The sequence below is a fragment of the Papio anubis genome, chromosome 5 (genome assembly GCF_008728515.1).
Source record: "Papio anubis isolate 15944 chromosome 5, Panubis1.0, whole genome shotgun sequence".
NCBI classification, from domain to species: Eukaryota; Metazoa; Chordata; class Mammalia; order Primates; family Cercopithecidae; genus Papio; species Papio anubis.
This window is the reverse complement of record NC_044980.1, coordinates 37,132,044-37,154,751: the sequence shown is the minus strand read 5'-3', so window position 1 is coordinate 37,154,751 and position 22,708 is coordinate 37,132,044. Positions and strand designations below refer to the sequence as shown.

Here is a 22,708-nt window from a genome sequence, read left to right as displayed (position 1 = left end):
GTGCCCTCAGGCAGTGTTTCAAACCTCTAAATGTCTGGATCAAGAGCATTGCTTCATGGAGTTTAAAGAAGCTCCCCAGGTGGTCCTGACATGCCCCTGCTCCTGCCTGAACCCCACTGTTAGTCCCATTCTGCCAGGTGATCTCATCCATTTGTATAGTGTTCCCAGGCACCTGCTAAATGTGTCTTTTCAAGTACACTATGCATATCTAACTAGACACTCCAGCCTTGATGGCTCACAAACACCCCAAATGCCAAGCATTCCAGACAGAACCCATCCTCTTCCCCATTCAGATCTCTGTCTCCTCCCACATTCCCCACAGTCCTGAAATCTGGGAGTGTTGTTCACACCTCCCCTCTGTGTTCCAGATATGACTCTCCAAGTTGCCCTCAATAGCCCGTAGAATGCAAACTCCACGAGGGCAGGGACTCTTGTGTTCGCTCTTTATTCCTGGCAGCTACAATAGTTTCCAACCCTTAATAGGCATTCCATAAGTATTTGCTGCCTGATTGACTAAATGGCTGACTGAATAAATCCCTGTTCTCCTTCTAGCCCTACCGCTGTGACTCTATCCTGCCTCCCATCAATCTGTGCTGACATCCCTCAACCTGAATTTTCTCTTCTAGGTTCAAAGCCCACTAGGGAAAAGAAATCATGGTGTCAAGCATGAGTCATCTCTCCACATCAGACCCCTGTCTTGGTTGAGACCAGGCTCAGGTTCCAGGCATCCCCAGTCAGAAGGTCTAAAGACAATGTCTCACTCCAAAGAGCCCTGGGAGTCGGGTGTCTGGTAAAGGAGACAGGGCTCTGGAACAAGGTCACCTTTCCAAAGAAGGTGTGGAGGAACCACTGGAGAAAGGCCAAGGTGATATTTACCCCTAATATTAATTCTCACCATCTCATGGGCCTGGAGCACAACCACATAGGAACTCCTAGTGAGGACTATGGACTATAGCATCTGCAACCAGCCTTCTAGAAAGTTCTCTCAGATAACCTCAGGAATCATGGTTTATTCTCTCAGAAAGCAGCCCTCTCTGGAATTCCTCTGGTTCATTGCTAGATGAGTGGCTTTTTTGAGTTATTGTGACCATGCTGAGAGTCTTTCTTGAGGAAAGAGAGAATCATATTAAAACACCAGAGGGCAGGCATGGTGGCTTATGGCTGTAATCCCGACACTTTGGGAGGCCGAGGCAGGTGAATTACCTGAGGTCAGGAGTTCGAGACCAGCCTGGCCAAGACGGTGAAACCCCGTCTCTACTAAAACCATGAAAATTAGCCAGGCATGGTGGATGCCTGTAATCCCAGCTACTTGGGAGGCTGAGGCAGGAGAATCGCTTCAACCCAGGAGGTGGAGAGGATTACAGGCATGAGCCACCATGCCCGGGCTCTGGTGTTTGAATAATTTTAGACTTATAAGAGAGTTAGTACAGTACAGTATACTAAATAGTATAGTTAGATACTACAGTATACTATACTATCTAGCTAGCTAGATACTAGACTAGTATAGTATAGTATATATAGTATATACTATGTTATCTAGCTATCTAGTTGGATAATATAGTACATACTACACTATCTAGCTATCTAGTTAGATAATATAGTATACTGTACTATATAGTTAGTATAGTATACTATAGTTAGATAGTACAGTATACTATACTATCACCATAACTCTCCTATAAGTCTAAAATTAATCCAAAATAAAACAACTGAAAAAAATGAGGGTCCTTTCTTTCGTCACCACAATCCCAGCAGGAGACTCTCTTCCATGAGGCAGGGCCCATTTCCCCAGGCAAGGGGAACAGAACTGTCCTGAAAATCAAAACAGAAACCTGGTATCTTGACTGAGTGTCCGCTCACAGCCATTGAACAACCGCATTAACTCATGGGTGAGAGCACCTTTCCTTCTTTTTCTCATTCTCAGGATCGGGTTTCTCTCCGATTTCCTCCTGCCAACACTGGCCTCCAGCACGTAAGTCAGCATGTCTGGTGAGGAGCTGTCTAATCCACACCTGCCTCAGGCAGCAACTTCCTTTCCCCTTACCCTCATACTGCGTCAGAATCTGGTCTCTGCAATTCTCCTGATGGAAGCTTGAAACATTTTGCCAAGTCTTCACCTGTGGCTCCTACCTGTAAAGCCACAGGATTAGAAGAACATGGGGTTTAATAATTTAATAAGCCATACAACCTTGTATGTAGTACAAAAGGCTTGACATTTCCTGTCTTTCAAAGACTTTTTAAATGGAAAACAAACCACATCCCTTTTCCCAAAATGCTGGAAACTTTGAAGACTCATGGTTATGGTATGAACTTGCTAGGGATGATAACAGCTATAATTTATTGGCCACCATCTCTAAGCTTGGCACTCTTTGGCATTTTACAAAGACAGTCTGCTGCCCCAAAGCCTACAGGCACAATTTGGAAAACAGAAAAAAAGATTCCCCTTCCTGGCAGACATAGAGTCCAAGGCCAGGCACAAGGTGTGGTGAGAGGATGTAACCCGCTTCCAACCCTCCATCCCATCTTCACCCTCTCCCTGCCCTACTCCCTCCTGAGCAGTTTTGGTCTCAACAGCTCATGGCTTAACAAGATGATACCCAGCTAAATTGCAGATCTCTGCCTTCTCAGCTGCACACAACATTATATAAGTTGGTCTTTTCAATTCTTTCAACGGCTCTGCAAGGTAGGTATCAGTAAACCCATTTTTCAAATGAGGAAACAGAAAACAGACATTTTTTTGACATGTTCAAGATCATAGAAAGTAATCTTGCTGCATCCGTGTGCAAGAAGTCAGGATTTGACCGTGGGTCTCTCTGACTTCGCAACAGATGTTTCCAATTACTTCCAGGATCACGTGATAGAATGGACACTAGAACGTTGCAGGAAGCAAGCAGACTATCACATGGGGCAGTAATTGCTGGCAGAAGTCACATCAACCACTCATCCTGCTCATTCTGTCCTTGGCCCAAAGCAGCAAATCTTCTCTTGCTATCATTTTTTCTTGGTAAGAACTTAAAAAACTGACATAGGAAAACTGAGAAATGTGACTTCCTCAGATTTGGGGTTGAGGAGCAGACTGGCCTGGCAAGGTTATTCTCCAGAAGAGAAGCGTGGGAGCAGCTGAGTTGGAACTCACGTCCCAAGGGTGTTCAGGGTGCAGTGAGGGGCACACTGTGAGCACATGAGCTTTGGAAGTCAGTGGAATGTCATGGAATTGAGTCCATAGTATGGAAGAGATGCAGAATCTTTAATAAAAATTGCCAAAATCACAAAAATGAGGGAACGAAGAATCATCATAGCTAAAATGTATTCACTAATGTCAACATCAGTTCTAGGAGCTTTGGATGTGTTAACTCATCAATCCTTACAACAACTCTACAAGGCAGGCACTATTATTGTCCTATTTTAGGAATGAGGAATCTGAGAAACGGAGAAGTTAAGTAGCTATTCCAAGGTAATCCAGACAGACCATGAACCAGGACCACTCCAGAGCCTGGGGCCCTTGGGGAGTAATACATGGAGCCTCATGTTTGCATCTGTGAGGATGGAAATGACACAGTCATGGGGACTGGAGCTGGCGACAGAATCACACTCCAAAGAGGTAAAAGTTTCTATCAGAATCCTAGAGAGAGCCTGGAGTTGCTCTGAGCCCTGAAATAGGGATCCAAGCCAACCAACTAACCAAAGAACAGGAGGCACCGCACGGGCTATACTAGTAATAAAATTAAATAAAAATATCAATAACTGCTTTAAGGACCAGATTCTGTGCTTAGGCTTTTTTTTTTTTTTTTTTTTTGAGACAGAGTCTTGCTCTGTTGCCCAGGCTTGAGTGCAGTGGCGCTGTCTGAGTTCACTGCAACCTCTGCATGCTGGGTTCAAGCAATTCTCCTGCCTCAATCTCCTGAGTAGCTGGGATTGCTGGCACCGGCCACCACACCTCGCTAATTTTTTGTATTTTTACTAGAGACAGAGTTTCACCATGTTGGACAGGTTGATCTCGAACTCCTGACCGCAGGTGGTCCACCCGCCTCAGCTTCCCAAAATGCTAAAATTACAGACGTGAGCCGCCATACCCAGCCTGTGCTTAGGCATTTTAAACATATATTCTCATTTAAACTTCACAAGAATCCCATTGTACAGATGAGGAAACTGAGGCTGAGAGAGAAATTAAATAACTTCCCCCAGTCACACACCTCATAGGTGGCAGCTAGGAATCCAGGTCAGAAACCAGCCTCTCACTCACTGGCTCATTAATGCTCTCTCTTGTCGGGGAGGACACCAATTTCCTCTCAAGTTTCTAATTTCAGAACATCTCCATAAGGTCTGTTCAGTTGGGAGCAATAATATCTTACGATTAATTGAGCAAGCATAATAGCAGCATGTCATATATAAACTTTTTAAACACAAAAATGCACTTATATATTGTGCAATGAACAGTGGTATCGCTTGTGTAGGGACAGAAGTTTCATAACATGGATGGTGCCTATCAGGACTTAGGATATCAATAAGGGGAAAAGGTATGCATGACTGACACACTAAAGCGTGATGAGTTGTCTATTTTCTGGCACAAGCAAATCATGTCACAGGGAGTAGAGAAGAGGGGAACCATAGAGGCTGGAATCACTAGGGATTATAAAATCTAAGTTAGAAAATCAATACCTAGTAAATGAGATTTGAGATATGCAAAGTCACCTTAAAGAGATAGGATAATGAGACTTGAAAAAAATGCAAGGCTAAATCATCCTGGATGCACCTCCTCTTGGTGTCCTAGCTGGTATCTATGTTGATTTTAGTCAATGCTCATCTTATACCAATTGTTAAGTATTTTGACTAGCCTCCTGCTATTAGTCAGGATAGCCTAGGTTGTCTATTATAGCAAATGACTCCCAAATACAGTGGCTTATGGCAAGAATTTTTTTGTCATGCATTCTAGAAAATCACCGAAGGTCAGTTGCAGCTCCGCTCCATACTGTCCCCACTGTGGGACCCACACTAGTGGAACAGCCTCATCTGGAGCACGGGGAAGCATGTGCTCACTGTTCAAGCTCCTTCACAGTAATGACACAAGTGACTACCACTCACCTTTCATTGGCCAGAGATAGTCATATGGACCTACCCGAGTTCAATGAGTCACATTACGGATTAACAATAGCATTCTGCCAACGTGTGAAGAAAAACCATGTCTTTTGGGTGGGCAGTAAGATTTCATTTGGAATATAGAAAAATCTAAATCAGAGAGGAAAAATATGGCAGTGTTCACCTAGGCCCTGTCCAGGGGACCCAATGCCTGGGAGCCCTTCTAGGGTCACATCCACATCCCTAGGGATCCCTTTTCAACATAGCAATCACTCTGTGATCTGTTCAGGATCCAAAGACAGGCAAGGAGAACAAAACTATCAGGCATTTGTATACGTCCACTGCCCACACCCTCACATTCACATAATGGTTCTGGCTCTGCCTGACTCTCTCTTGAAATAGTGGACTTAAAATACCCTTTAACTGTAATTAAAACACCATGGTATTGGCATAGGAATGGACAGGAAGATCAATAGAACAGAACAGATAGCCTTGGAATGTATAAAAACTTAATTTATGATAAAAAAGACATCTTGGATCAATGGAGAATGGAAGAATTATTCAACAGATGACATTAGGACAGTTGGTTAGCAAATTAGAAGAGAAAATCAATTTCTAGCCTTAATTCATACTACACACTAACGTAACTTTAACTCCAAATGGAATAAAGAACTAGAAAAATACATATTTGTAAAGCCACAAAACAAGATTCTCCTCATTCATACCCATCCACCCCAGCAGAATTACTTCTAAGTTTTTCTTAATAGAATAAATCATACACAAAACAAACAGATTATACAACACATTTTTTAAAAACATTTCTTTCTGTCAAAACAACAACCAAAGTTAAAATGCAGCCTGGGAACAAATATCTACAGACAGACAAAGATTAATATCATTTAACATATAAAGAATGAATACAAAATACGACAAAAACATTTTATGGTGCATAGAGAAAAACGGACAAAAGGCTTACATAGACAAGTTATTAGAAAAGGTAAAATTTAAAAACACAGAAAAACATTCAAATATTTTACATGAGTAATTCAAATATTACATTAGTAATTAAAGAAGTACAACTTATTGCAATCCTGAGGGCCATTGCTAATAAATCGAGACAAGTTTTTTTAAATGATAGAATCCAGTTCTATAAAGGGAGTGTTTTTATATGTTTTGATTAGTTATTTTACTTGGTAAAACTCTTTTGGAAAGTAATTAGGTGATGTATGATGACTCTTTAAAATACACTAATATGCCCTAGTATTAATACTTCTCACAATGTATCCTAATGAGATAATCTCAGATATGGAAAAAATACTTTATGCATGAGCATGTTCATCTCAAAATATTTGTAATACTTAAAATTAAAAACAGCGTGAATTCAGGTAAGGTGTTAAAGCAAATTATGATAACATATTTGTACTTGATGGCCTATTACTGAAATGATGCTTGCCAAGAATTTAAGATAACACGTGGAAATGTTTTTGTTATGATGCATGTAAACAAGGCAATCTGTGAATTGAATGCATGTACAATATAAAATTATGTAGAGCCTCCCTTTGCATCTGTGTGAGCTAAAAAAATTATGCAAAGCAAAATCATGAGATAAAAAAATCAGAAAAGATTATGCTTGGCTCAAAATGATTAATTTTTCTGTCTACTTTTCTGTATATTTTATTTACTTGTTATTTTTTGTTTTATTTTTATTTTTATTTTTTGAGACAGAGTCTTGCTCCATCTATCACCCAGGCTGGCATACAGTGGTGCCATCTCGGTTCACTGCAACCTCCACCTCCTGGGTTCAAGTGATTCTCCTGCCTCAGCCTCCCAAGTAGCTGGGATTATAGGCACATACCACCATGCCCAGCTAATTTTTGTATTTTTAGTACACAGGGGTTTTCACCATGTTGGGCAGGCTGGTCTTGAACTCCTGACTTCAGGTGATCCACCCACCTCTACCTCCCAAAGTGCTGGTATTACAGGCGTGAGCCACTGCACCAGCCTGCATACTTTAACTTTTCTCTAAAGAGCATGAATTACTTTTATGACAGAAAATAAGCATCTTCATAACTGATAATAATAACTGAGTTTTGACTGTGTCAGGTGCCAAGTTTTGGGCACTTTACAAAATCAGGGCAAGTACCTACAACCAAAGGCAGAAGAATAACATCTAACATGTTTTAGATGCTAGATATATTCTAACTGATCCCATATATTTATCCTATAGATGTTATTATCATCCCTGTTTTACATATGAGAACCTGAGATACAGAGAGCTGGAGTAACTTTTGCAAAACCACACAGCTGGCGAGCATGTGATGGAACCACGATTTGAACCAAGGCAGATTGGCTCCAAAGCCAGCACGTGTAACCACACTCTACAGAGATTATTGCATTTAATCATCACAACACCCCTGGGAATAAAGTAACTGTTATTATACCGCGTTATAAATGAGAAAACAGGCTTTGAGAATTAAATGACGATGGTTACAGGGCTAGCAAGAATGGACTCAGGCACTCATACCCCAGAATCCCCTCCCCTTCCAAACCACTGGCTTAAATTGCATTGTGAAATAAACAATATATATATATAGGTCCCATACTTCTCTGTTTTTTCCTCTGCTGCTCCCTTTTTCTTGGTTAAGGGCGTATAGCCTTAGTTGCTCAGTTTGTCGATTGTCCAAGGACCTCTTATACCCATTCCTTCCTTCTGTTTCTTTGCCTTTTTTGCATCCCCTTCTCAGTGTTAGCAACTCTAGGATTGCCAACTTCACTTCAAGTTTGTGATTTGTTAAATATCTTGGTAGGGAGGGAAGTGTAAGGGCTTTCCAATGTTTTATAGATGTCTTTATTTACATTCTTGCTGTCATTATCACCCAAAACAGAAGAAATGAAAAAAAATGCAAAAGACAGACAGGTTTGTCCATTAATGGATGAACAAAGAAAATGCACACACACAATGGGATACTATTTAGCCTTTTAAAAAAGAAAGAAATCTTGTCATTTGCAACAACATGGATGAACCTGAAGAATACTACATTAAGTGAAGTAAGCCAGGCACAGAAAGAGGAAGATCACATTATCTCACTTACACGTAGGATCTTAAAAAGTTGAACTCACAGAAACAGAATAGAATGGCCGTTACCAGGCAGGGCCTGCAGGCTGGGGGATCGGGGAAATGCTGGTCAAAGGATACGAAATTTCAGTTAGACAAGAGGAGTAAGTTCGAGAAGTCTATTGTACAACATGATGACTATAGTTAATGTATAGTTAAAAACTGCTAAGAGAATAGATTTGAAATGTTCTCACCACTAATAAATGATAAGTATGTGTGTTGATAGTCTTCCACTAGCCATTCCACAGTGGCTGCATATTTTATAACACCATGTTGTACCCCATACATAAATATAATTTTTGTCAATTTTTAAAAATTTGCAAAATAGACAGGTGGCTGCTGTATAGGAAATGTGACCAACCCATCGTTCCAAGTGGGAGAAGGAATGGCAAGGAGCCAAGCAGAGGAAGGGTCGCAGGGCAGTGGGAGATTAAGGATGGGGTAGGTGCTGAACCCTGCATCTCTCTAGGGCTGTCCGCATCACAAGGCTCTGTGGCATAGCCAAAGTGCCACCCTCAGATGATCATTTTTCAGTAGTTCTCACATGTGAACAGGTCTTCGTGAGAAGGAATGAGTTTATTGGCTAAACTGGCTTAAATAGTGGCGTGTCAGGTCAAGTGCCTGCGAAACAGGAATCTTAAGAAAGGTCTGTATCACTACATCTGCAACCTTGTGTTATGTTCAAAAATCACCTACAAATTCAGGCCACAAAGGTAGATATTGATAATGGCTTTAATATTTATGTTAAGGCATTAGGAAAAAATTGATACTTTTTTTTCTTTTTGGGAGTTAAATTATAACAATCAGAGAGATTCCTAGAGAAGGAGGTAAAAGGATGAAGAAGGTAGGAGGGAAGAAAGGAAATTGCACAGGAGGCAGGGTTGAATAGCTTCATGTGAAAATAGCTAAAGAATAATTTTAATAGTTTTTGAGCCCTCTCTGTGTCACACAGGGTCTGACAAGTACATATGTAAAACTCATTTAATCTTCACAGTCACCTCATGTAGTAGGTTATATTACTCCCAGGACACAGATGAGGAAACTCTGGTACAAAGTGTACAGCTAGTAAGCGAGAGAGCATGGATTTGGACTCCGGCTCTCTCACCCTGGAGCCACAGCTCACAACCACTTTCTTAATCTGAAGAAAGCAACTTCAGAGCAAAACAGTGGCTTACAATAAATAAATGAAGAGGAGGAAAGATTATACTGTTTGGGGATTTGGAGGATTACCAGCTAGAAAAGCATATGTGAAAGGCCATTCCAATCTGTTTAGCCGCTTTAAAAGCTAAGACTCGACTGTTGCTCTAGGGATGAAATAGCATCTAGTGTCAACGCTTCTCTGTGTGTTCCTCAAGCACTCAGCAATCCTTGAGGTGCTGAATGGTGCTAGCAGCTTGGAATTCCCCATTATGGCCTACTTGAGCCATCGCTGTCATGGCTGATGCCATCGTCTGGCATTATGCCAGTGGTGGCATTTGGTGTTACTGTGTAATATTGGGTCGTCGTCATTTATTAAGATGTAGGCAAGTTGGATTTTGTCTGTCCCCCAAAGAGTTAAATTTACTGTCCTGAAGTGGACTGACTGTCCCCTTTTGATGTTGTACCAGAGTGAGAGGGACAATTAAACAAAAGCAAGTGCCAGGCTGAAATATAAGCATTCTCAGACCACCAGCCACATAGGGAGCTGCAACCTTCATGTATACTTTACGGTACAAACACAGTGCTCTTGACTCAAGGCTTTAGGTCACATTGTCCAAGTGTTCCTTTGCTTACACTGAGTATACACAGTTGATGGTTGTGGGCTTCTCAGTATGGGGTACATTGGGCTCAAAAAAATACAGAAAAGGAGAGAGAGGGCAGAGCAATCTACACCACAGGCTAATGGGGTGGGGCAAAATCTCAGTGCCTTTCACTCCCTCAGTTTCTTTTCCCTACTAGTGCTAGTGATGGGCTTAAATATAATCAACATATAGTGGGTTAGAGAAGAGTGAAATGTTTTCATTACTGTTTGCATGTCTCAACCTTGCCTATACTCAGTGGTGTGCTGGTAAAAGTTTTTCTGAAAGCCCCAATTTGTAGTGCATACCAATTTCTGTGGTGTAAATACTCACATCATGGCCAGTTTTAAGTTACCATTGTAATATCAATGAACACGACTTTGGGAAGAGATGTGCAGTAGCACATTATGTAGTATGTACTTCCATGGTACAAATAGTAGATGTAAATAACTTCAAGAACACAGACAACACAAAAATGTACTAAAATAATTAGTAAGTGATGAGTTTTGAGCATTTGATGGTAAATTCATACAACATAATTTAATTTTTAATAATGGCTATGTTGGCAGCTGGCTTGCAAAATCCCTGAAAATTTAACAATTGGCTCTTGTGAGTCTGTAGGAGCTGTCTCTAGTACACCACTGTTCCTAATCCTATACAGCTACCAACACAACATTTCAGATTCCTAGGCAGTCAGAGCCCACATATTCTTGTACAGTTGGGCAATGCAGTGCACAACCTGTTCAACTCAACATATCAACCTTGTAGGTAATATGCAAACCAGGGCGTATCTTGGTTTTCCATTCCAGATTCTTTCTTCTCCCACAGTCCTCTTCTGTCTGACTACCTTGGTGAGATGGGCCTGATAGAAAGAAGCATTTAAGAACTTTCTGACCTCTATCTCTTTCACTAGAGTCAATCATCATCCTCATCTTCCTTATTGCTACCTTTTTTTTGAGCATCCATTCTAGTTCTGAATTCTTAACATTATTTACTTTTAAACCTTGGAGTGACCCTAAAAGTAACCATTCAATTTCCTAGTTTTTGGATGAGGAAACCCAAGAGAGGTTAAGTAACTTGCTTAAGGTTATGCAGCTAGAAAAAAAAATGCCAGAGCCAGTCTTCTGATCCAGATCTCTCTGGTTCCAAAATTGGTGCTCTTCCAATGACACCAAGTTGCCAAGTTTCTTTCCCTTGGTACATCCCAGCCTTCAGCATGTGGACGTTCTCACGAGCAGAAGTCACCCAGTCAGAGCTTCATCAAGGGAAAAGAGAAAGAGCAATAAGGACATTGACAAGTGGCCCCATTGGTGGGCAGGGCCCCACAGCTCTGTGAAGGAAGTAATAAAAGGGACAAGAGTAGGCCTGGCTGATTTAAAAATGTTAACAAGAACTTCGTGGCTGTGCCACTTTGGTGTAGTAAAGGCTACCCTTTTGTCTTTTATTTAGCAATTGTGAGAGGGGAGATGTTTTGAAAGGGACTATTTAAAAAGCATGTAGAGGAAGAAGTCTGTTTATTCCTAAGGGGACATCTTTCCAACAACATATTTTTCTGGGAAACTATTCTTTCCCACACAACACTATGGTGATGGAATAACCAGGCCTTCCCCAGAAGCTCAAAAGGAAACAAACTGAAACAAACTGAGACCCAAGAGTCAGAGCATACCAGAGAAACATCAAGACGGCAGTCAAAGCCAAGAAAGCCATGACCACCCCTCAGGCTGGAATAGGCAGCAAGGCCACAGGTCAGTGTAACTCTGGGGTCAAAAATGTTGGAAAATCCTACCCAGTGAATTTGTAGATCTTTAGGCATATGGTCCCCTGCATATCTAAGCAGTTTCAAATATTTCTTTAGTTGGACAGACATGCAAAGAGAAAGATAAGTGCCAAGAGAATAATATGCAAAGAGTAATAGGAAGAAGAGCAGCAATTTTTTCAGAGCTGTGTGACAAAGTGGAGCTCAGCAGAGATTTAGGGCTACACCAGGTATGGATTAGTCCATTCTCATGCTTCTACAGAGAACTGCCTGAGACTGGGTAATTTATAAAGGAAAGAAGTTTAATTGACTCACAGTTCCATGGGCCTGAGAGGCCTCAGGAAACTTACAATCATGGCAGAAGGGGAAGCAAACATGGCCTTCTTCACATGGTGGGCGGAAGAAGAAGGGCTGAGTGTAAGGGGAGCCCCTTATAAAACCATCAGATCTTGTGAGAATTCACTCATTATCACGAGAAGAACACAAGGGACACCATCCCCGTGATTCAATTACCTCCCACTGGGTCCCTCCCATGAAATATGGGGATTATGGGAACTACAATTCAAGATGAGTTTTGGGTGGGGACACGGAACCAAACCATATCAAGGTACCAGGTACAACAGATAGACAAATAAACAAAACTAGGAATATATTATCTGTTCCTGAAAACAACCCCAAAACTTAACAACTTAAAATAATGATATTATTTATTTATTCACGATTCTTCAATTTGGGCTGAGCTTGGTGAAAACAATTTGTCTCTGCTCCACACAGCATCAGTGGGTTGGCCTGACTATGGCTGGAGGATCCACTTCCAAGACGACTTACCCACACTGGGGACTAGGCACTACTGCAGTTGGCTAGAAGCTCAGCTGGGGCTAGCGACCCAGGGCCTTGGCTCTTGGTTCTTGCTGCCAGCTGGGCTTATTGATTCTCCTATGTGAGGCCTCTTAAAGTAGTAGTTACACTGAGCTTCCCCACTGTATAATTCTCTTAGGGTACTTAGATTTCCTGTGTACAGAAACTGTCAGAACTTTGTAAGGCTGAGGCCTGAAATTGACTAAATAGCACATCTTCTGCATCCTATTGATTAAAGCAAATCACAGGGCTAGCCCCTGTCCAAGGAGAGGGTACTACAGAAGTGTGTGAATACCCACAGGAAGTATCATACATTGGGGAATCACTAATGTAATAGACAAAGGGTGATCTTTCTCACTAGTCTGAGGAAAATTGTATATTCAGCAGTGTAACTACAATGTATATATAAACAAAATAAAATAGAGTTACATGAAAGCAAAAAGAACATAAATCATAGAATAGCAACAATAGCTGCAACTGCAATTCAGTAAAATGGCCCCAAACAGGAGATACTAAACTATAATAGCCATCATGGGGGAGGAAGGGTAGCTTCCCTGTGAGCCCAGAGGCCAGGCCAGGCCAGGCCACCAGCAACCAGGACTTCAGCCTAGCCAAGCAGCCCTCTGGTGGAAAACACATGCTTCTTCTGGGGTCCATTGTCTTAGAACAGATATTACCAAGTGATCGAATGTTGAACTTTGATGTGTGAGTTGGCTAACAATTTGGTGCCCCTTCAAAGTGATGCTCTCTCTTTTTAAAAAGATCACAGTAATTCAGGTAAGATTTCGTATTTATTAGGCCTAGAACTTTTCCACTTTTACAAATCAAGGAATCATTTATTAGACTGCTCATCTACTTCAGTCATAAGGACACCATGATGAACTAGCCAACACCAAAGAGCTCTGTAGGTCAGGCCATTCTGATAACTGCTTGGCTCTACTGCCAATTATCATAACCATGGTCACCCACTCAGTTGCTAGTGATTAAGTGCTACCTCTTGGCTCATATAATCCAGGATCCCATCGTCCCCACTGAATTTAGGGAGCCCACTTTGATGCAGCCATTTGCACTCTCAATTCTCACTTACACAGAAGAAACCACTACCAAGTTCCTTAAGGATGCCAGGACACACCTAATGAATGTTTGTCCTACTGCCTTGGTGAAGGACGTGTCCTCTGAACATTTCTGGGGTCACAGTGAGAGGGTGACATGCACAACTTACATAATAAATTCACTCCAGTGTTCTAATCTTCGCTAGTTTGGATTCCCTAGGAATAATACAAAATTTGTACTTTTGCCAGTCTTTTAAATCTCTTCTCAAAACATTCAGACATGTCAGATATTTTATCAACGTTACTTTGCGGAGTAAGTTTCATCCAGAGCCTACTGACCTGTTCCAGTTGGACTGGCTGCCTTTTCTATCTAGTAAATATTTGTCATTCTAGCATCTCCTTCCCACTATTATTCTGGGGACTCCTTATATCCCTCTCCTGGGTTGGATCTTCTGTCTCCTGCACCTTTGGTCCTGCATCGTGGTTCTTTCCAAGTTTTGGTAAAGGTCATCCTCCACCACCTTCCTGAGAAAAGATGCAAAGGAGGTAAATGTATTAAGAGTCTTCTATCCTCATCCTTCATTGATAGTTTGCCTGGGTATGGAATTCTAGGTTAGAAATAATTTTCCTTCAGAATTTTGAAGTAATTGCCCTACAGTCTTCTTGCTGCCAGTATTGCTGGTAAGTCCAAAGCCATTTTGATTCTTGACTTTTCCTGTTTTTGTTTTTACTTTCCGGAATTTTGTAGCATTTTCTTTTCATTTCCTGGCTTGGGTCTATTTTCACCTTTTTGTATATCTGAACTATTTTATTGGTAATATTTCCTTGGTTTTTTCTCTTTTCTTCCTTTGTAGAATGCCTGTTATTTGTACAGTTGATGTCCTGAATTAAGGCACTAATTTTCTGTTCTCTCCTTTTTACCATCTCTTTATTTTTTGTTCTACTTTCCAAAAGATTTCTCCAAATTTCTTTTTAATCCTTAAAGTGAGCTTTCCATTTCTGATATCATATTTTTAAAACCCCAAAGCTCTTTTTGCCCTTTTATTATTATGTATTTACTTTTATACACTATCCTGCTCATGTTTACGGTTGCAGTATTTTATCCGTCTAGGGATCTAAGTGAATACTGTTTTGTTTTTTGTTTTTTGGTATGTTTCTGTCACATTTTCTTCATTTCTCATGGTCTCTATTTCCTCCAAGATATTTCTACTTTATGCTGTTGGCTTTTATCTTTCATGTTAGAGGCACTGTTTAGATGTTTGGGAATCCTTGATTATCTGCTCATATTTAAGTATTCATGAATAAAAAGCTCATTGTAAACTTTGTGTGTGTGAGAGGGGCTTCTTGACTGTGAACTTTACTGTAGATGTTTTGAGAGTTTTCAATATCAATATCATTATGTTTTTCCTTTTAGGCTGGTCAAATCCCAGGGAAGATCTTTCAATATCCTACCTAAAGGAACAAGTCTGACCAAAATATGGGAACTGAGCAGGGAAGAAGACTGAGGTCTCCACATCCCATGTACATATACTTTGCAGTACGGTATCCATATCCCCCATTGTGATGGATGCCCCCTGTTCACAGACCTTTTGCTTTTAACTAGTCTTTTGGGAAGAGGGAGGGGATTGTCTGGCTATGCAGATATTAGAAAGAGATATGGAATTCTGACTGCTTCTCAATCACACTTTCAATCAGTCTTCTTTCTCTTCTCTTTTACCTTCTACTTCCAGAAGTACTTGGTACCAAACTCTGAGAATTTAGGGGATTCCAAAGTGTAAATCTGAAGGCTCTCAGTGTTCCTTAATGCTAGCTTTAGATTCTCTTTTATTTTTATTTATTTATTTATTTTTTTTTTTGAGATAGACTTTTGTTCTTGTTGCCCAGGTCGGAGTGCAATGGCGTGATCTTGGCTCACTACAACCTTCGCCTCCCCGGTTCAAGCGATTCTCCTGCCTCAGCCTCCTGAGTAGCTGGGATTACAGGCCACACCTGCCTAATTTTTTGTGCTTTTTAGTAGAGATGAGGTTTCACCATGTTGGCCAGGCTGGTCTCGAACTCCTTACCTCAGCTGATCCACCTGCCTCAGCCTCCCAAAGTGCTGAGGTTACAGGGGTGAGCCACCATGCCAAGCCTACATTCTGTTTTCTTATGTCTATTAAGTCATTTATCACTTTTCTATCTACCTTCCATTTTGAAATTTTGTGACGGTTACCATTTTTTTTGGGAAAAAAAAAACATTTATAGTCATTTTCGTGGAGCTTTGAGTAGGGGCAAAAATAGCCATGTGTTTAACCTACCCTCATTGCCTTCAACATTTCAGCAGAAACACAAATAAGTATTTTTTACATATATAAGCAATACTTATTTAGAAAGCTAGGCTGCTCACTATTTTAGGGAAGATAAAGAAGGGTGAGTGATCCACAGCTTCAGTTTTATTGCCTAGCAATTCAGCTCCGGCCCTAGACTTGCCTAGCTCTCTCAGCAAAACTTAGAAGCCCTATAGATAACTGGACTCATCTCCCCTACATAGCATTTTACAGACTCTTTTGTTAACAAGAATTCCCCGTGAAAGTTTTATCCCATTCACTCCTCCCAAAGCAGCTTTATCAATATTTATCTTCCAGTCATAAATTACTGTCTATTAGAGGTGTTCTTGTAATTCCCATTGTGTTCATCTTATATTTCCAGTGAAATTTTTACTTCCTTGTGATATTTTAGCATTCTTCAGGCAACTGCTCAGCTGCCATCTCCCCTAATTTTTCACTGATTGAAGATTGATGAGAATACTATAGTAGACTTGGGGAGAGAATTTAGATTGGGGGAATGTTTTTCTTTAATGAAGTCCTTTGAAGAGTGTGCTGGGTAAATCCCAAGGACAATGGGTGTATTTCTGCTCTTCCACAACTACTACATGCTTTTCTTCCCTATGAAATGAGAATGGCAACCCTTCCCTATCTTTCCTCACAAGCAGCTGCACAAACTGATTTAAAAGACACCTGCTAAACCCTGGTATTCTAAGAATCCAGAATGAGCTCATGGTTGAATCTGGGCTGTTAGGGCATGACGATAGCCAGGAGTAGTGAGGATGGAGGTTTCTCATGAAATCCTCTCTCAGACACTTATGGCCTGTTCGGAAAAAATACTCAGAAGCTGAAATAACTAAGGTTTGTCTCTTACCAGGTATCAGCGAAGCTTTAGAAAAATCTGTATGGTCTACTTTACAGCTACTTAAACATGGGAGAAAAGGCTTGTTTTCCACGTGCTCGTTTTTGATTCTCAGACACCTTATAAATAAATCTCTTAAAGAAACAGTCTGAAATGTCAAGAGTCTGTGTGCAGAAGTGCTTCTGAACTGTTGGGGGAAAATGAACCCAAGAAATGGAGATAAAGTTAATTTATATTTTAGAAAGGAGACATTTCTCTTGCTAATTTACTGACCATTTGTTTCATGTCAAAATTTATACTTACATTTATTCTATCTTTGAATTCTTATAATGATTTTATGAGATAGTCATTATTATTGTCCCCATAATGCAGTTAATGGAGGCTCAGAGACTTGCCCAAGGTCACGGAGCAGGAGGATGGCCCAGCTGAAATGTGAATGCAAGCTTGTCTGATTCCCACACCTATGCCATGTTTGTCATCATTATCCTCGAGGAACTCTGACTTTAAATAACCTGTCTATGTTACAAAATCTATACGTGTGGTTGAGACTGATTTTTTTTGAGATGGACTTTCACTCTGTCACCCAGCCTGGAGTGCAATGGCACTCTCTCGACTCACTGCAATTTCCACCCCCTGAGTTCAAATGAATCTCCTGCCTCAGCCTCCTGAGTAGCTGAGATTACAGGTGCCCGCCGCCATGCCCAGCTAATTTTGTATTCAGTAGAGACGGGGTTTTGCGATGGTGGCCAGGCTGGTCTCAAATTCCTGACCTCAAGTGATCCACCCACCTTGGCCTCCTAAAGTGCTGGGATTACAGGTGTGAGCCACCGCGCCTGGCCTGATCTCCTCCTATTACAAGATTAAGCAGGACCTTTGAGGCTGTCAGGGGAGGGAGATATTGGAGATTGACGCCAACTGCATACCAGGCACTGGACAGCAAACTTGCCTGGCATCAGAGGCTTGGGTTGATTTAGACATGATTGGTAGCCAGCTCTTCCCAAACTCTCAGAATGTAACAAGTTTCAACCTTAACATAGCTCTTTTTCTTCCCATTATTATTTTTATCTCATTCCCACCCTACTCCACTTCAAGCTCCATGACCCAAGCATAATTCTTGGATTTTCTGTGTTAACCCTAGCACAGAAAGATGTCATAATGCTATTTAAAGACCCTGAACTATACATCACTTAAACCTACTGTTATTTTTCCCATCTAAAAAAATTCTCCTGACCCTGTTTCTCCAAGCAACTACCACCCATTTCTTTTATCCTCTTTCCAGCAACCAAGAGTCATCTATACTCACTGTCTCCGATTCCTCCCCTCCCATTTTCCTTTAAACTCCCCTCAGTCAGTTTTCACCCTCACTATGCCACTAAAATACCTTTCTTCAAAGGCACCGGTGTCCTCTGGCTTTGCTTAAACCCCATGGCCAGTTCTCTGTTCTCACCCTACTTGAATGCTCAACAGCATGTGCAAGTCGATCACTTGTTCCTCCTGACAGTCTTCATTTGGGTTCCAGGTTTCCTTGGGAAACCCTCTCCTGGTTTCCTCCTGGTTTTACCTCATTTCCCCTGAGAATCTCTTGTGGGTTCTTCCTTATCTCTCTGGCTTCTTAATGTTTTAGCACCTGGTGACCTCAACACACTTGGCTTTCGGTACCATCGTTCCGACCACGGTTTCCCCTCCGAACTCCAGACTTGTACATTCAACAGCCCTCCTGACGCACGGATTTCTAACAAGCATCTCACATGTAACAACACCTCCAAAACAGAGCTCCTGATCTCCCAACCACCACCAACTCTGCTTCACGCGGTCTCTCTCATCTGACTTGACATGAAGTCCTTCCTTCTAGTTGCTCAGGCTAAAAATCTCAGCATCATTCTCTGCTCCTTCCTCTTTTACTCATAACTCATCCACAGGCTCAGGAAATTCTGTTAGTTTTATCTTCAAAATATTGTCCCAATTTAATCACTTCTCACCACCTCTGCTGCTACGACCCTGAACTGAGCCACCATCTTCTTTCTCCTGGATTACCGCAATTACCTCCTAACAGATTTCTCTGTTTCTATTTTTATTCTCAACACAACAGCCAGAGCTTTACTTCAAAAAGAAAAATACAGCCGGCCCGCGATGGCTCACGCCTGTAATCCCAGCACTTTGGGAGGCCAAGATGGGTGATCACTTTAGATCAATAGTTTGAGACCAGCCTGGCCAACATGGTGAAACCTCGTCTCTACTAAAAGTACAAAACTTAACCAGGCGTGGTGGCACGTGCCTGTAGTCCCAGCTACTCAGGAGGCTGAGGCAGGAGAAGCATTTGAACCCAGAAGGCGGAGGTTGCAGTGAGCCGAGATCGTGTCACTGCACTCCAGCCCGGGCTGAACAGAGTGAGACTAAATCTCAAAAAAAAAAAAAAGAAGAGAAGAGAGGAGGAGAAGAGAAGAAAAATACAACAGGGTTATTCCTCTGCTCAAAACCAGCAGTGGCTCCTCATTTGACTAGTGTGAACATGCCCCTTGGGACCGTGCGTGATCTGACCCCGTGGTGCGGCCACCCAGGCCTTTATGTTCCTAAAACAGGACAGCCACACCCCCACCTCGGGACTTCTCACTGGCTGTTCTTCATATTGCTGACTACCTCACTTCCTTTAACTCTTTAACATTCTCAGTGAGGCCAATCTGACCACTCCATTTAAAACTGCAACCCCTCTCTCTCTCTTTGCCTAGCATTCCTTATCCTCCTGACTTGGCAACACTTCCTACTTTTCTATAGCACTACCCATATACATTTGTGTATTTATTTTCAGATTGTTTATTTTTTCCACTCGAGAACAAGTTCTATGACAGCAGAAAACAGTGTCTGTTTTTGCTCATTAAGGCATCCCAAACACCTAAAATGCTGCCCAGCACTTATATAATAGATGCTCAATAAATACATGTCAAGTGAATCCTAACACCTTTCTGGGAGGCTGGCCATCAAAATTTGCAGCTTTCAATCATGGCAGAAGGCAAATGAAGAACCAGCATATTATCTGGTGAGGGCAGGAGCAAGAGAGAGTGGGGGAGGCGTTATGCTCTTTTAAGCAACCAGATCTTGCATGAACTCAGAGTGAGATGACCTCTGGTAAATAATAGAGTATTTAATACCCATCTCAAAACCCCAACACAGGCGTTTCTACAAATGATTTAAAGGCCCAGAGATGATGCAATGATCTCAGAGCAAGAACTCACTCATCACCAAGGCAATGGTGCTAGGCCATTCAAGAGGGATCTGCCCCCTATGACCCAAACACCTCCCACCAGGGCCCACCTCCAACACTGGGGATTATATTTCAACACGAGATTTGGAGGGAACAAACATCCAGACAATGACACGTGCCATAGCCAAGCCTCACCTTAGCTCACTGTCTTGCCACAGTGTCTTGAATTCTAAATTCTCACTGGGCTGTGGCTTCCTTATATAAGCCACATAGTACATGGATACTTTTAGGTAAATGAGAATGAGTAGGCAAAAAAAAGTTGTATTTTTCCACAGTAATGAGCATCTGAGTAGGGAGAGTCTTGTCTGTCCTTATTCTTTCTTGTGTGTTGCAGAATAAAAGCCATGGCCGAGGGGCAGCACATGGTAGTGACCAAGAACAAAGTCTCTGGACCACAGAACCTGGGTTCACAACCTGCTCTACCACTCACTAGTTATAATTCCCAGGGGTAATTTCCTTATCTTTCTGTGCCTCAGCTGTCTCAACTGTTACATAGGAAGAAATCGTTGTGCCCATATCCAATATTGTTTTAAAGATGTGCAGTTTAGGATTAAGGTAAGAAATATATAAGAAAATATATAAGGTAAGAAATGTGACACTTTGGGAGGCTGAGGCAGGTGGAGTTTGAGACCAGCGTGGGCAACGTGGTAAAAACCCTGTCTCTACACAAAATATAAAAATTAGCTGGGCATGGTGGTGTGTGCCTGTGGTCCCCACTACCCAGGAGGCTGAGGTGGGAGGATCACCTGAGCCCAGGAGGTTGACACGACAGTGAACCGTGATCACACCACTGCACTTCAGCCTGGGTGACAGAGTGAGACCTTGTCTCAAGAAAAAAAATAAAAAAGATAAGAAACTTAAAACAATGCTTAATACATAATAAACATGCAATAATCTTAGCTAATGTTTGTCAAAATATTTACATATTGTATTGATATTTATTTTGGTGATTCAGTGGGAGGTTTAGCTTCAATGTTCACAGGCATTCAGATAGGGCTGTATAATAGAGTATTTAATACCATCTCAAAACCCCAACACAGGAGTTTGTACAAACGATTTAAAGGCCCAGAGATGATCCAGCGAATTGGGGCTTGTGGAAGTGTAAGCTCGATAGGACTGAGGGAGGGAGCTATTTGTACAGCAGCATGCTCCTAGGGAGCGGCAGAGAAGGTACAAAGAGCTGAGATGTTTTACCTCTTTCCGAATCAGAGAACCCTGGAAGACAGTACCTAAACAATTACCTCTAATGATGACTCTGACATTGCTCAAATTCAGCGGGAATGATAGTCTATTAAAGCCAAAGCCTTTAACAACGCCAATCGCTGTACAGGCGGGAAAGAAGAAAATGTCAAAGAAAGACTCAGTGCTAGTAAAGGTTCCCAGCCTTAGCATGTCGGAAAACCATTTCCCTCCTTCTCTAAGTAGACAACAGATCCCCTCTTATCTACGTTGTCAAGCTTAGAGATGTTTTCCGAGTCTTCATAAGCCCTTGAAGTCTTCAGTTTTCTCCAAGCCGCTCTTCCCAGGGTGTTCTCTAGGTGATGTGTGGATTTTGGCTCAAGGACGCTGGATCCTGACTGAAATGCGCTCAAGCAACATTGTCCTTACGACAGTAACGGGGAGTGGATCCCAGCTGCAAGCTGTCTCCTCCTTGGCCACGTCTCTTTACAAAATGATTTAGGACCCGGGGTGCCCAGAAATAGCTCTGAATCTTTGGTGAGAGGTTTTCAGAGCCGAGAAATTACTGGTACACCTCCTACTGCTGTTACTGGGATAGTGAGCCCAGGGACAATAAGCGTGATCCTTTGGCGCTAATAACACTTACTAATGAATGACTCTTGCTAGCTTTTTGCCTGAGAAGTGTGACTTTAAAGACCAGGTAATTGCTGCAGAGGACAGGCTCAGGGTCAAGCAAGTTTGGATTAGGACACAGCGTTCTTAAAAGCTCCCTTTCCATTTCAGATGTGATTTAATCTTCATATAACCTAGGCTTTAGAAAAATTCCAAAATCCACAGTGCAGAATCCAAAGGAATAAAATATCCAACTGCCAGTTTAATGCTAAACCAAAATTGTGTGATTTGAAATTCATTGACAAGAGATTAGATATTTTTAAAATTCTAGGAATATCTATGTTTCTGGATAAGTAAATAGTGGAAAATAATGGCCTTTATTTGGTACGAAGATGACTCTCTAAGTATACAATAAGATCCCTGACCTCTCTTAATTTAACTACACCATTATCTTTAATTTTTTAAACTTTTTATTTTGAAATAAGTTTATACTTACAGAAAAGTTGTAAAAATAGTAATAAGAGTTCCTCTATACCCTTCACCCGGCTGCCTCTAATGTTAACTCTTACATAACCATAATACAATGGTAAAAATCCAAAAGAATTAACATTCATACAAATTTTGTCAGTTTCCCACTAATGTCCTTTTTCTGTTTCAGGATCCAATCAGGATCTCATATTACATTTAGCTGTTATGCTTCTTAATCTCCCCCGATCTGTAACAATTCCTACATTTTACCTTGTCTTTTATGACTTTCCCACTTTTTAAGAGTACTGGTCAGTTGTTTTGTAGAATATCCCTCAATTTGGCTTTGTAATTTTTTTTCACAATTAGATTGAGGTTATACATTTTGAGCAG

General features: G+C 41.4%; 1 protein-coding gene across 4 annotated transcripts in view; it reads right to left on the bottom strand.

Annotated features, from left to right (window-relative positions):
• Positions 1-22,708, bottom strand: part of EGFLAM (EGF like, fibronectin type III and laminin G domains) — a 198,078-nt gene that overhangs the window by 136,395 nt on the left and 38,975 nt on the right. The window lies entirely within an intron of this gene.